A 12,605-nucleotide genomic window follows, 5' to 3' on the forward strand; every position below is an offset into this window, starting at 1 on the left:
AATCAGTTACATGTTATACAATACAGCACTTTTAAAAGTTAGAAATCTCAGTGAGGAGGTGAGGAGGTACAGGAACAAAAATAAAATATAAATATTTGTATTTATAAAAGTTTGAATGCCCACACAGTAAAAAAAACAAAAAAAACAAAACCGTGACAGCTGCTGCTTTCTTTGTTGTATCAAACAAAGATGTCCTCCATGCAGCTGATAAGTAGGAATCAGTGTCTCCCACTTTGATTATGCTGTTATGGGAGCTGGGGGAACAGGAGATCTGCTGACAGGCAGGAATACAGAGACAGGGAGTGTCAAGATACTGTAGATGGTGTGTCAGCCCTTCTGTCAGCCTGCTGGAGGAGAGGAGGAAACTCGTCCTCCGTAGACGACGAGGCGACGAGCAGCGAGAGCAAAGAGACGAAGGAGCAGATGGAGAGGGAGCACAAACACTTCTATACCTCTTGTTCAAAACTTCAGGAGAAGTCAGAGTGGTTTAACCAGTGGTGGAAGAAGTATTCAGATCTCTTACTGCAGTTAAAGTGCTAATACTAATTACTCCACTACAGTAAAATTCCTGCATTCAAGACTTACTGAAGTAAAAATACAAAAATATCAGCATCAAAATGTACTTAAAGTATCAAAAGTAAAAGTACTCGTTATGCAGAATGGTCTCAGATTCTTTAACCCTTTGGGCCCACTATAATGTACTCCTCTTTAAGAAAATGTCCACTTTCAAAGAAACACTATAAAAACTTTACAGATTAATATTTTTTTCAACTTTTTCCCACATAAACCTCTTAAACAACTTCAACCCTGCAAAACTACCAAATGTTTAAACATTTTTGGCATTTTAACCCTTTAAATGCCAGTTTGATTGAATTATGTCACTGATGTTTTTTTTATAGAAAAACAAAACAAAAATATAGCTATTTTCCTTTTTAATAAATGATTTTGGCTGGGTTTCCTATCACAGTCATGGTTATGTCAATGATGAAGAACAAAACTGATTTTGATGCATTTTTAGTTTTTGTGTAGTGTCAGATTTAACAATCTTTGAAAAACAGTGACATCATGTAATCAAACTGGCATTTAAAGGGTTAAAATCCTCAAAAGCTTTGGGTATTTGGTAGTTTTGAGCAGGGTGGATGTTGTTTAAGAGGTCTTTGCGGGAAAAAGAAGAAAAACTATTAATCTGTAAAGTTTTTAAAGCATTTTTTTTGGAAGTGGACATTTTCAGCCTTAAGGCCCTGAAAGTGTAGTAAATTTGTACACAGTATGTTATAGACCCATTAGAAAAAAATACATTTAAATTTAAATTACAAAATATATCAAGAAAAAAAACCTTGCTATTTGCAGTATCGCAGCCAAAAGTATTGCCAAAACAAAAGTGAAAAATGACAAATTTGGCTGAAAATGTCCCTAGTGGTCCCAGAGGGTTAATATATTCAATATATATATATATATATATATATATATATATATATATATATATATATATATATATATATATATATATATATATATATATATATATTTCATGCATTCATGAAAGCAGAGCTCATCTTAACAACTTAATACAATGTTAATTGTTGTGGTTTCATTTATAAAAATGCGGAATTAATTTAAAATTGATCACATTTTTCACAATAAATCTCGACCTGAAAAGTAACTAAAGCTGTCAGCTAAATGTAGTGGAGTTAAAAGTACAATATTTGCCGCTAAATGTAGTGGAAGTATAAAGCTACATAAAAGGAAATACTCAAGTAAAGTACAAGTACGTTAAAATTGTAATTCAGTATGATATTTGAGTAAATATACTTAGTTACATTCCACCTCTGGCTTTAACCCTCTGAACCCTGTCGAGACGTTTCAAGTTGTTTCGAGACGTCTCCTCTCTGTGTCCTTGTGTTTCACTGAAATATATAAAATCTATATAAATCTATAAGTCCTGCAGCTCTGTGGAATCAGCACAATCATGACTAGAAGTGGGAACAACTCAAACATGTCTCAAATGTGCAGAATAACACAGTTAGAAGGACAGAAATCATGACAAAACAAAAATGCAAGCTGAATTACTTAGATAAATTGTTTTTTTTTTAAATTGCAATGACACTTTTGTCAGAGTGCCCATTGGTGTCACAAATACTGGGGGAAAAATATTGGGTTGAGGAGCAGAATGTAATGTTTTTAACAGGATCCGATTAGTGCAAACACTTTATTTATTAAATGTTGTAACCTTGACCAGTTCAAGGTCTGTCCCAAAGCTCAGATTAATAACGGTTTTAAATATGCAGCCTTTTCTTTGCTCCTCCCCTCATTTTACTGCAGAATAAAATACCTTTAATAACTTCCTGTGCACCATCTGCGCTGCTGACGAGCTCTCTGTTGAACTCAGACTCACCAGGATGTTGGTCACTTTTTCCATCATGGACACATGAATAGAGGCTCTTTCAGAAGAAGGCCAAGCAACAGGGTTTTTTTTTCTCCTGCTCAATATGTGACCCTGTACAGAAAGATATATTTTCTTTATAACGTTATTTTTAACCTTGCTGGATGAACAATATACTGCTGGAGCCAACAGCAGAGCTTGAAGTCATACTGAAATGATGTAATTTAAAGTCCTTTAGATGAGAAGAAAGGCAGGATCTCTCTTTTTAAACTGTAGTGAAATCAATATATATCTACCCATCTATCTATCTTTGTATCAATCTAACCTTCTAGAACAAATGAAAAACATGTGGTTGCATCACAAAATGTGATCCTCACATGGTCGACGTGTTATCTGGAGCCACAGTGAACATCATGTGATGACCTGAGTTTGAATGTTTCTGCTCCTCGGTGCATGAAGCAGAGATGGTTACCAAACAAGACACAGTCAATGTTCCGCCCCTCCACTCTGTCCTCACTCCACCTTTAATTCTCTGGCACATTAAAACTAGCCTTGTCTCCCTTTATATCTTTAACACTTGCTGAGCTCTCTCACCTTTTGTATAACCCTCTATGGTAAGGTGTTGCCCTCAGGCAACATACCCATTTTTGGCCTGTCAAATCTAAAAAAAATCTACAATGCGTATTTTTGAGTGATGCACTACTTTAAAAAAGAGGGAAGAGTATAGGGAACCAATAGCAATGCTTTAATTTGCCACATGACCTCCATGAGGCCATATTGAAACCCTTTCTTGCAGACTTTTCCAAAGGAAACAGCTTTGCCATTTTGCACCACGAAAATCAATCAAAACGTAATTTCGTGGCCCTGTTACATCTGGAAAAAGATATATTCCTACTGATAGGTGAGTAAACCTTCATTTTTGATAGTTTCATACACTTAGACTGTTCAAGACATTCATTTCAATGGGTCGTTGGTTCAATGTTACAGACAAGAAACCGGTTAAAAAAGGCACTTTAAAATGTTTTTAAATTTAAAATGTTGTAAATGTAAATGTGTGTATTGTACCCTGTTGAAGCTACTGAATCTTTTACACATGTTTATTGAATATATTTTTTTAAAATTAGTTTTAAAATCTCTCCTTTTCACTTGTGCACCGTTTTGGTACAATGTTGCCAAACCCCAAAAACTTCGAAAAAATAAAAATAATTATAAAATGTCTTCAGATTATGTTTATTTAGTGTGTTTTAAGACAAAAAAAAACAAAAAAAAATTCACCTAACTGGCATCATAATGCATACTATAGAGGGTTAAGGAAAAGTCAATTTCTGCAAACAGAACTTGAGCAACACACAAACCCAACATGATTCTTTTTGAAATATCCTCCAAACACAAGTTGAGTTATGTATGTATGCATGCACTGCTGCACTGATAGAAGATGCAGCTGTCTGATTTAGAGTCCTGCTTGAATCTGACTACACCGTACACTGAGGATGGATTTAAATATTTTTTGTAATCTCTGTTTGCAAAGTTTCTTCATCTTCAGTGGAGTTACCGTCTGAAGCATTTGTATGCAATTTGTGTGATGCCTAAAATATAGTTTTGTGTCATAAGAGGGCTCCAGACTTACATTTTTACACTGCTTACACTAGTGTAGGCCTGTCATGATAGTTACAACATTGACTTATCGTTCAATATATAAAAATGGACATGATAGTTTTTTCAGGACTCAATATTGTCGTTTACATGTGTGACTTTTTGTGCTTTTTTGTGTTGTGTTTAAAGTAATGCTGCAAATGGTTGACAGGCAGCAGGAATTGCCAAAAAAAAAACACCTATATTTCCCAAGCAACCACTCCAGCTGTTTTTGTGTTATTTTAATAATAAAATAATATAATACATAATGATTATTTATTTATTTATTTATTTTATTTAGCATTTTTTTTGTTAGCAGAGCCTGGAAGTTTTGTTTTGGTTGTAGTTTATTTATTTATGTTTTATTTATCCAGGATATTTTAATATTTCTTTTACACATTTCAATGCCAATGTTTAATATTCTCAAGATTTAAAAACCCATTGCTGTGGAAAAAGATGAACTTATTATGCTCTTATATTGTTATAAAATGACATCGATACAACTATACTATCATTTATCGTTATAGTTTCAGGGAAAGTATCGTCCTAATAAATGTTTTATAATGACAGGCCTACATTAGTCTGCCTTTCTTTAATTTAAGCTGCTGCCAAAATGTCACTGTGCAACAATTATTCAATCCTAAACAAGGTGTAAAATGACAGAAACAAGTTTTCTTCTGTTTTTAAGGCTTGGTGAAGTTAAATGATAGTCTGTGGTGATGTTTAAATATTTAAACAATAGATTTGAATTATCATTTCAATAAACAATGAACAGATTATTTTTATTAGCAGTTCCATCTTTAGCAGAATCTCCTTTCTCTTGGTATCATCCAGCGTTTTGTTTCCTCCCTTCACTCTGTCTCTGAACATCTGTGTTCTGTGTTGTCTTGTTCAACTGCAGAGTATTTATATCAGGGTATTAGTATAATTGCCACATTTTTCTAATGGCTTGGTGAGGAATGCATTTGTCTCGCAGACAGAGAGAGAAGTGATGGCACAGGCGTGAACAGCTGGGCTAACTGAGCCGAGCTTCAATAGGAACAGGTGCGAGGAGGCTGCTGAGGCTCCGTACGAGAGAGACACTGGATCCTGAGTGTGTGTGTGTGTGTGTGTGTGTGTGAGACAGAACATCTCTGCTGCACGTCTGACTGTGTTTTTATGACTTGTTTTAATAATTTAAATGCATTCATTTATATTTGGTTTTGTAACTTACATTTAACAATAAAGGTTGAAACTGGGATGCAGAAAAGATGGTTAAATGCACAACATACAGGTACATCTAAAAAAATTGAATATCGTATAATATTTTTTGTCAGTTATTTCATAAAGTGAAACACATATATTATATAGATTCATTACACATAGAGTGAAATATTTCAAGCCTGTATTTCTTGTAATTGTGATGATTATGGCTTAGAGATAATGAAAACACAAAACTCAGTGTCTCAGGAAATTAGAATATTACATATGATGAATAAAAAAAGGATTTGACAAAAAGCATTGAACTTTTTCATGATATTCTGATTTTGTGAGATGTACTGAGATGTATATTCAGAGAGATTATCAAAGTTAATTTTAATGATGCTCTAGTTAAAAGCCAGGTTTCAGCACAATGGCAAAATCTGTCAAAATTTGTAAATTGATGGAAATATCTCACATTTAATGTGTAATCTCTGACCAGAATATACAATAGGAACATGACATAAAAGCTACCTTAAACAACTGTGATGTCCAGCAAAAATGTATCTTCATTAATTGAGCAACGGGTGACTTTAAATTTAGGATCATGTATTGAAAGGCATCATGCATTTAAAACATTTTCTTCCACCATAACCAGGAAGTATTAGTAAAAAAAAGTGTCACAGTAGCTCATTACTGAGCTGTGGGAGGAGCTAAACCAGCACATGTCTGACTGTCCAGCACTCGTGTTGCTGCTAATTATTTCATACATGTATGTCACACATGTCGTGCAGCTTGATGACAATTTTCTATAATGGGTTGTGTAAGCTGCAGAGTTAGTTAGTTGTTCTAACACTACCAATGTAAAAAATGTATGCTTAATAAGTTGTTTTTTTGACAACACTGATTAGCTGTGGCCAAAACAAAAATCACATAATTAAAGATGTCAGGACCTCACAGGGACAATTTAATGAAACATAACATTTGCTGAATGAAGGTGAAGTGGTGCTGGTGGAGAAATGGCAGAGGAAGCATCAATTTATGGAGAATAAACCTGAAAAGTGTGTCTCCAACTTCTCATATTCTTTTTTTTTTTTTACTTCGAAATGTAAAATTTACCATTTTAATTTAAGCGAGGATCTGCAGACAGCAGTTACTATGTGTTTTATTTGGTAACATGCCTACAACAAATAATGTTTAAATCAAAAGCATGGCAAATATGTTGCCACGGTTACAGCTGCGACTGTTTTAAAGCTTTATGGCAGGCTGCGGAGGCAGGTACTTCTTTGCTCAGCAGCGTTTGCAATCAAATCTCTTTTATTCATCACTGAATAATAAAATGAAGTTACACGCTGCTGTCTGCAAGGTTTTCATTCATGCATTCATTCACTGCTGAATTCAACCCAATGTACAACATTTCTGATTCTTCAGTGACACGATGAAGCTGCATTTGTGCTTTATTTATTTAGTTTCCACTGTAACTTTTATTCTGCAGCATGATGAAACCCTGCAGAGTAATTAGTGGCGTCTCTGCAGGTCACATGGAGCTGAGCATGACTGACTTGTTGAGCTGCATTGTTAATGTGGAGACTAATTTAATAGCCTCTGACATTTACAGGTGTTTTGCACACACGTACTTGCAGTATTAATATGCATCTGTATTTAACCCATGAGAGCATTTTCTGATGTTTTTCTCTTCTGGTTTAGGTTTAATAAGTGAAATTGATCAATTGGTTAAAGGTGGGTAACATTTTATTCAGGGTTAAATAAAATGCACTTACATCCTAACGGGACTCAACATGCCACTTATTCTTGCTTATTCTTGTGTTATTTCTCGACTTCATTCTAGCTTGTGTTGTATTATCTCTCAATTGTTCGTAGCTTTGGATAAAAGAGTCTGCTAAATGACATTGTAGATTGTAGCCTGGAAAAAAACCACCCAGCTTCTGGTAAGTCCAACAGGTTGTTATCAATTTGTTGGTCGCTCGCTGAAAACTAAGCAGTAACATTAATTTAAACAGCCACACTTTCATTATGTTTACATTACAAAAGCAAAAAAAAAAAAAAAAAAAAAAAATATATATATATATATATATATTTATATATATTTAATTATATTGATACCTTTTAAGTGTTATATAGGTAACACGTGTAGTTAATAGTCCTCTGAGAGAGTTAATTGCTAACACTACATGGAAGTGTTAAAAAACTAACACTGGTTGGTGTTATTATTATTATTATTATTATTATTATTATTATTATTAGGCAATGTTAAATTTTAACTCCAAAAAGAGCCAAATTTACACTAACTTAGTGTAAAGGTACCAACACTCGAAAAAGTGTTAAATTAACACTCCGAGGTGTGGACCCATATAGACACTCAAAGTGTTAAGATCAACTCTTCCAGTGTTAATTTGGGTAAGCTGATTTTACTGTGTAGCTTTCAAGAAACCCAAGGACGCTTTTCAATACAATGCGATAGACATGATTTAAAAATTGGGCGCTGATGACAGGTTGAGGGGGCTACCTGAGTCCAAAAGCCGTCGTGAACAGATGGTGCTAGATTTTTGAAGTCCAGGGAGGCAGCATTACAGATTTCAGCCAGGAGAGAGTTCCAGAGGGTGGGGGCTGCGACGTTGAAGGTACGAGCCCCAAATGTTTTTAGTTTGGGATGGGGGGTGATGAGCAGACCTGTCAGAGGACCTCAGGTGTCTACAGGTGCATCTCAATGAATCAGATATCACAGAAAAGTTTATTTATGTCAGTAATTCAATTCAAAAAGTGGAAATAACACATTATATAGATGCATTACACACAGAATGAAACATGTCATGTCTTAATTTATTTAATTTCTTCTAATTATAATGATTATGGCTTACATTTAATGAACATCGAAAAATTCAGTGTCTCAAAAAAAAATGTATATTACAAAAGACCAATTTTAAAAAGTATGTGTAATATGTAAATGTTGGCCCCTGAAAAGTATGTCCATCTATTTGATTCAATACTTGGTTGAGGCTATTTGACTTGAACTACTGGAAATTGACTTTTCCATCAAATTCTAATGTATTGAGATGCACCTGTAGGAGTGGAGGAGGTCAGTGAGGTGTGGAGGGGTTTATAGGTCAGGAGGAGTTTCTAATCAAAGCGTGATTTTACCGAGAGCAAGTGAAGGTGGATGATAGTGGGGGTGATGTGCTGCCAGGGCCTGGACCGGGAGAGATCTGTCACCTCTGGTTCTTTATTGATGCACAGGCGTTAAGTGATGTTATGTTTATTTATTTATTTATTCATTCATTCATTCATTGTTGTTTGCATTCAAAGAACACACAATTATAAAGAAAGAACATTACATGAAAACGATAAGAAAAATGTGAAGGAAGGATCAAAAAACTTTACTTAAATTACATAGTTAAGTGAAAATAAAATATACAAACAAAAATACAAACAAAACAATGATGAAAAGGTGATTAGAACATCTGTAGGGATTTTTTGAGCTTGGTCTTAAATGTATTTAAAGAGGAACATGATTCTGTTAGATTGTTTATGTCACCTTGATAGAAAAATGAGATTTCAGCAACAGAAGTCAGAAAGGAATATGTAAATCATTCTTTCTTCTTGTATAATGTGCATGATAATGAGAATTAAACTCAAAATAACTATGAAAAAATGAGGTAGAGATGCAGGAAGGCAAATTACTTTATACATAAGAACCCCTGTTTGATACTAATTGACCTCATAAATTGTAAGTAGTTGCAGTTGTTTAACTAATGGTTTAGTTGGGGCTAAATAAGAAGAGTTGGTGGCAGTTCTTACAAAGGATTTCTGAAATCTATGGATTGCTTGTAAATAAGAATGATACGTGCTCACCCAAATTATATTACAGTAAGAGATGTAAGGATATAATGTAATGCAAGGATTATGTGAAACAGTGACTGAGCTGAAAACAACCTGCTAGGCATGCTGGAAGGTGGAGCAGGCCTCTCCTCACCTACACTGATGGAATGAGAACCGTCCATTTACTGGTGTGATAACATCTGAATTACCTTTAACAGAGTGGGCTGCCTGCCTCCCCTTTATATCATGTACATGTTAATTATCACTTGTAGGGAAGCAGTTGTGCTTTTTGCTTTGCATATATGCATACATTGAGTAAATATTTGTTTTATTTTTGACAATTAAATTATTTTAATATTTTTTTCAATTTTGTGTTAGTGTGTGTGTGTGTGTGTGTGTGTGTGTGTGCAGAGTTTCCTCCCTGTAAATTACAGTGTGCTGTGTGCACAAACAGGAAACATGAGAAAGCTGGTGTTGCTCTCTACAATATATCAGCATATGAATGAGAATAATAGATGGACGGCAGTCAGAGCCATTTGAGAGAGAGCTAGAGTGCTAGAGTGCTCTGCAATCAATGGACTCTAATTACACCTGTAAAGGTTCACTATTCACTCTGTGCTCCTCCGATTCTGTTTATCGGTTACTCATGTTTTTCCATCATTTTTTCACCCTCATCTGTCTCTGTTTCTGCATCTCATGCCATCTGTTTGTATAACCAATGTACATATTCATATTTTGCATAAAACATTTGATTTTTCCCTTAAGGTAAGTTACCCTAAATAACATATAAACATATTTACACTTAATCCAACGTAGTCATCCAGATGATTCACCTTTCCCTATTTTTCCCTTTTTTATTTCTGTTCTGCTGCAGTGACTCATTGTTGCTATATTCTACTGTTTTTCGAGTCCTTTTCGTGCCCTACAACGCTGAATTTGTTCCATTTTTGCCGACTGACCAAGTGACTCAATGGTAACAATTTTGTGAATGAGGCCAAATACATCAGTTTAGAAGACACTGACCTTATCAATCATGTGCACGTCCCGCATGTGTGTGCGCAAATCGCGCCCCAATTTTTTTCCCGGTCATTTACACAATATGGAAATTCATGTAAAATTTAGAAATACAGATGGTAATATAATAATGATAATATAATATTTCAAACACAGATAACCTACAGTTCATATCCCCGGAATGCTGAAATTTCTATATTATTATTATTATTTGCTGTTATTATGATCATTATTATTTTGTTAGCCCACACAGTAGTAGCAAAGTCACAATAAACTTTATTTCTCGACTAGAATAGCAGGTTTCAGAACTGTGGCATGATAAACAGCCCACACTATAGGGGTTGTAAGAACCTCAAAACCAAAAACACCTAATTTTTATCCAGAAGAGAAGTAGGAAAATAGTCTGGCCACCAGACCTTCCTCTACAGAAGAAAGTAGGACAACAACCTGTAGTGAGGGAAATATGATCTGCCATAAACACGGTGCATTTTATTTTTAAAATGTATTTGAAAAAAAAAAAAAGAAAGAAAATGTATTTTGTACACGATTTCCATGCCATGCTCCGACGTCCGGTAAAAATCGAGTCGTGATACAGCAGAGCTGCAGTCGATGGAAGCTGACACATTGACTAAAATAGGGCTTTTTTTCTGAAATATGACCCATATTCAAGCGAATAAGTGGGCGGCGACTAGTCAGATCATAAGTCACAGGTTCAAGTTGCTCCACTGTCACGTCCCCTCAGTTATCCAGGGGGCAGCAGCTTCTCTCCCTCTCACTTACTCGCCCGCTTTCACTCTGTCTCTCTCTCACTCTGTCTCTCTCTCACTGTGTCTCTCTCTCTTTCTGGCGGCGAGTGTGCGTTGCAACAAACAGAGAAGCGGCCGACTCAACACACACAACAACCCTATATGACAAGAAAAAATGGGTACGGTAAAATACTGTGGAGTTTTTGTAGCGCTGTTTTTTTACATCCCTATTTATTAACATGAAATTATCATCATCTTGAAATAACGTGATAACACCACATGCGTGTCCAGACATGTGCATCACTTTTCAGTGTCCTCTGGAAACACTTCTCTTGTGTTGTGGTCTATTTGCAGCACTATTTTCTTATTGTGTTGTGTCGTGGTCTTTGCATCGTGTTTTTTAGATGCTGCACTTCTGTTGTCAAATTGATGAAGATGTTTTCTCAATTTGCTTTCTTTGTTTTCTTAAGTAGCAGCACTGTGAGCTCTCAGAGACGGCATAGTTATCACTATATAAATATATTACCAGCCTCATTGATATAGATAGAAGAGGCCTGCTACTCCTTCTAGAAGGCAATCATCATCTATTTACATGGAACACATTTGCAGTTTCAACTACTTGGCTAACACTGAAACAAACTACTTGATCAGGTTTAGTCAACGAAGCTACTTTGTCACATTTAGGAAGACATGAAGTAAACATCCTGTGACCTGTCCATCACCCGACCTCCGACTTCTGCAGACTTATTCTCCACTCCATCACCTGACTTCCTCCTCTTCTCCCATCATGATTACTACGACCACTCACTAAGTACATTTACTCAAGTACTGTACTTAAGTACAACTTTGAGAGATTGGTACTTTACTTGAGTATTTCAATTTTATTTAGCTTTATACTTCTCCACTACATTTAGCTGACGGCTTTAGTTACTTTTCATATTGAGATTTAACATAAAAATATGATACATTTAAAGTTAGACATTGTTTTTAATGAAACCTCATGAAAGTAAATTATGTTGTTAAAATGAGCTCTATTTTTTCAAAATTTAAACGCTGCTTACACAAATGCATCCCCTAATAGTAATCCAGTAATATATTTAAAATATATAAATCAATATGAGTGGGTCCATTCTGCATAATGATGCTTTTTATACTTTCAGTGCATTTTGATGCTGATACTTTTGTACTTTTACGTTTACTACTGACTTTTACTGCAGTGGAGTCATTTCACAGTGTGGTATTAGTACTTTTACTGCAGTAAAGTAATCTAGATACTTCTTTAATCAATCACCCCAGCCACCTTAAATATATGCTACTGATAACCACTGACATTTGGCAGAAGGGTCATTTGTTGCAGGGGCAGTATCACTTCAGTATTCTCTCGAGCAGGAACCAGACCGGAGGTTTTTTGTTTTTTTTCCCCCGTCATAAAAATGTAATTGAGTGCATTTTTCTAGTTATACTTTCATTAGTGACGATACTCACAGCTGACAAACATAAACATTGACTTGTCACTTGTCACAACCCAAAGTTGTGTCCGTTTTAATCAAACTCTGGTGGTTAAATCCTTGTTACGGTTCGTTTGGTCGCTTCTGGATGCTCTGGTCGTACTCTAATGCGCACCAAAACAACCGGTCCAGGACCACTTGCAAGAGAGGGTCTCTGTCCGGTTCCCAACCAACCCTGGTGCGGTTCGATTCTCTGTGAACCTAATCTGACCCAGTTAAAGAAAATGAAGAAAACTCAGCAGATTGTGGGCTCCTAATCAAATCATGAGGTCCCATCGGAGACTAAATACAAAACTAAAACTAAAA

Source organism: Centropristis striata, chromosome 3 (genome assembly GCF_030273125.1).
Source record: "Centropristis striata isolate RG_2023a ecotype Rhode Island chromosome 3, C.striata_1.0, whole genome shotgun sequence".
In the NCBI taxonomy this organism is placed as follows: domain Eukaryota; kingdom Metazoa; phylum Chordata; class Actinopteri; order Perciformes; family Serranidae; genus Centropristis; species Centropristis striata.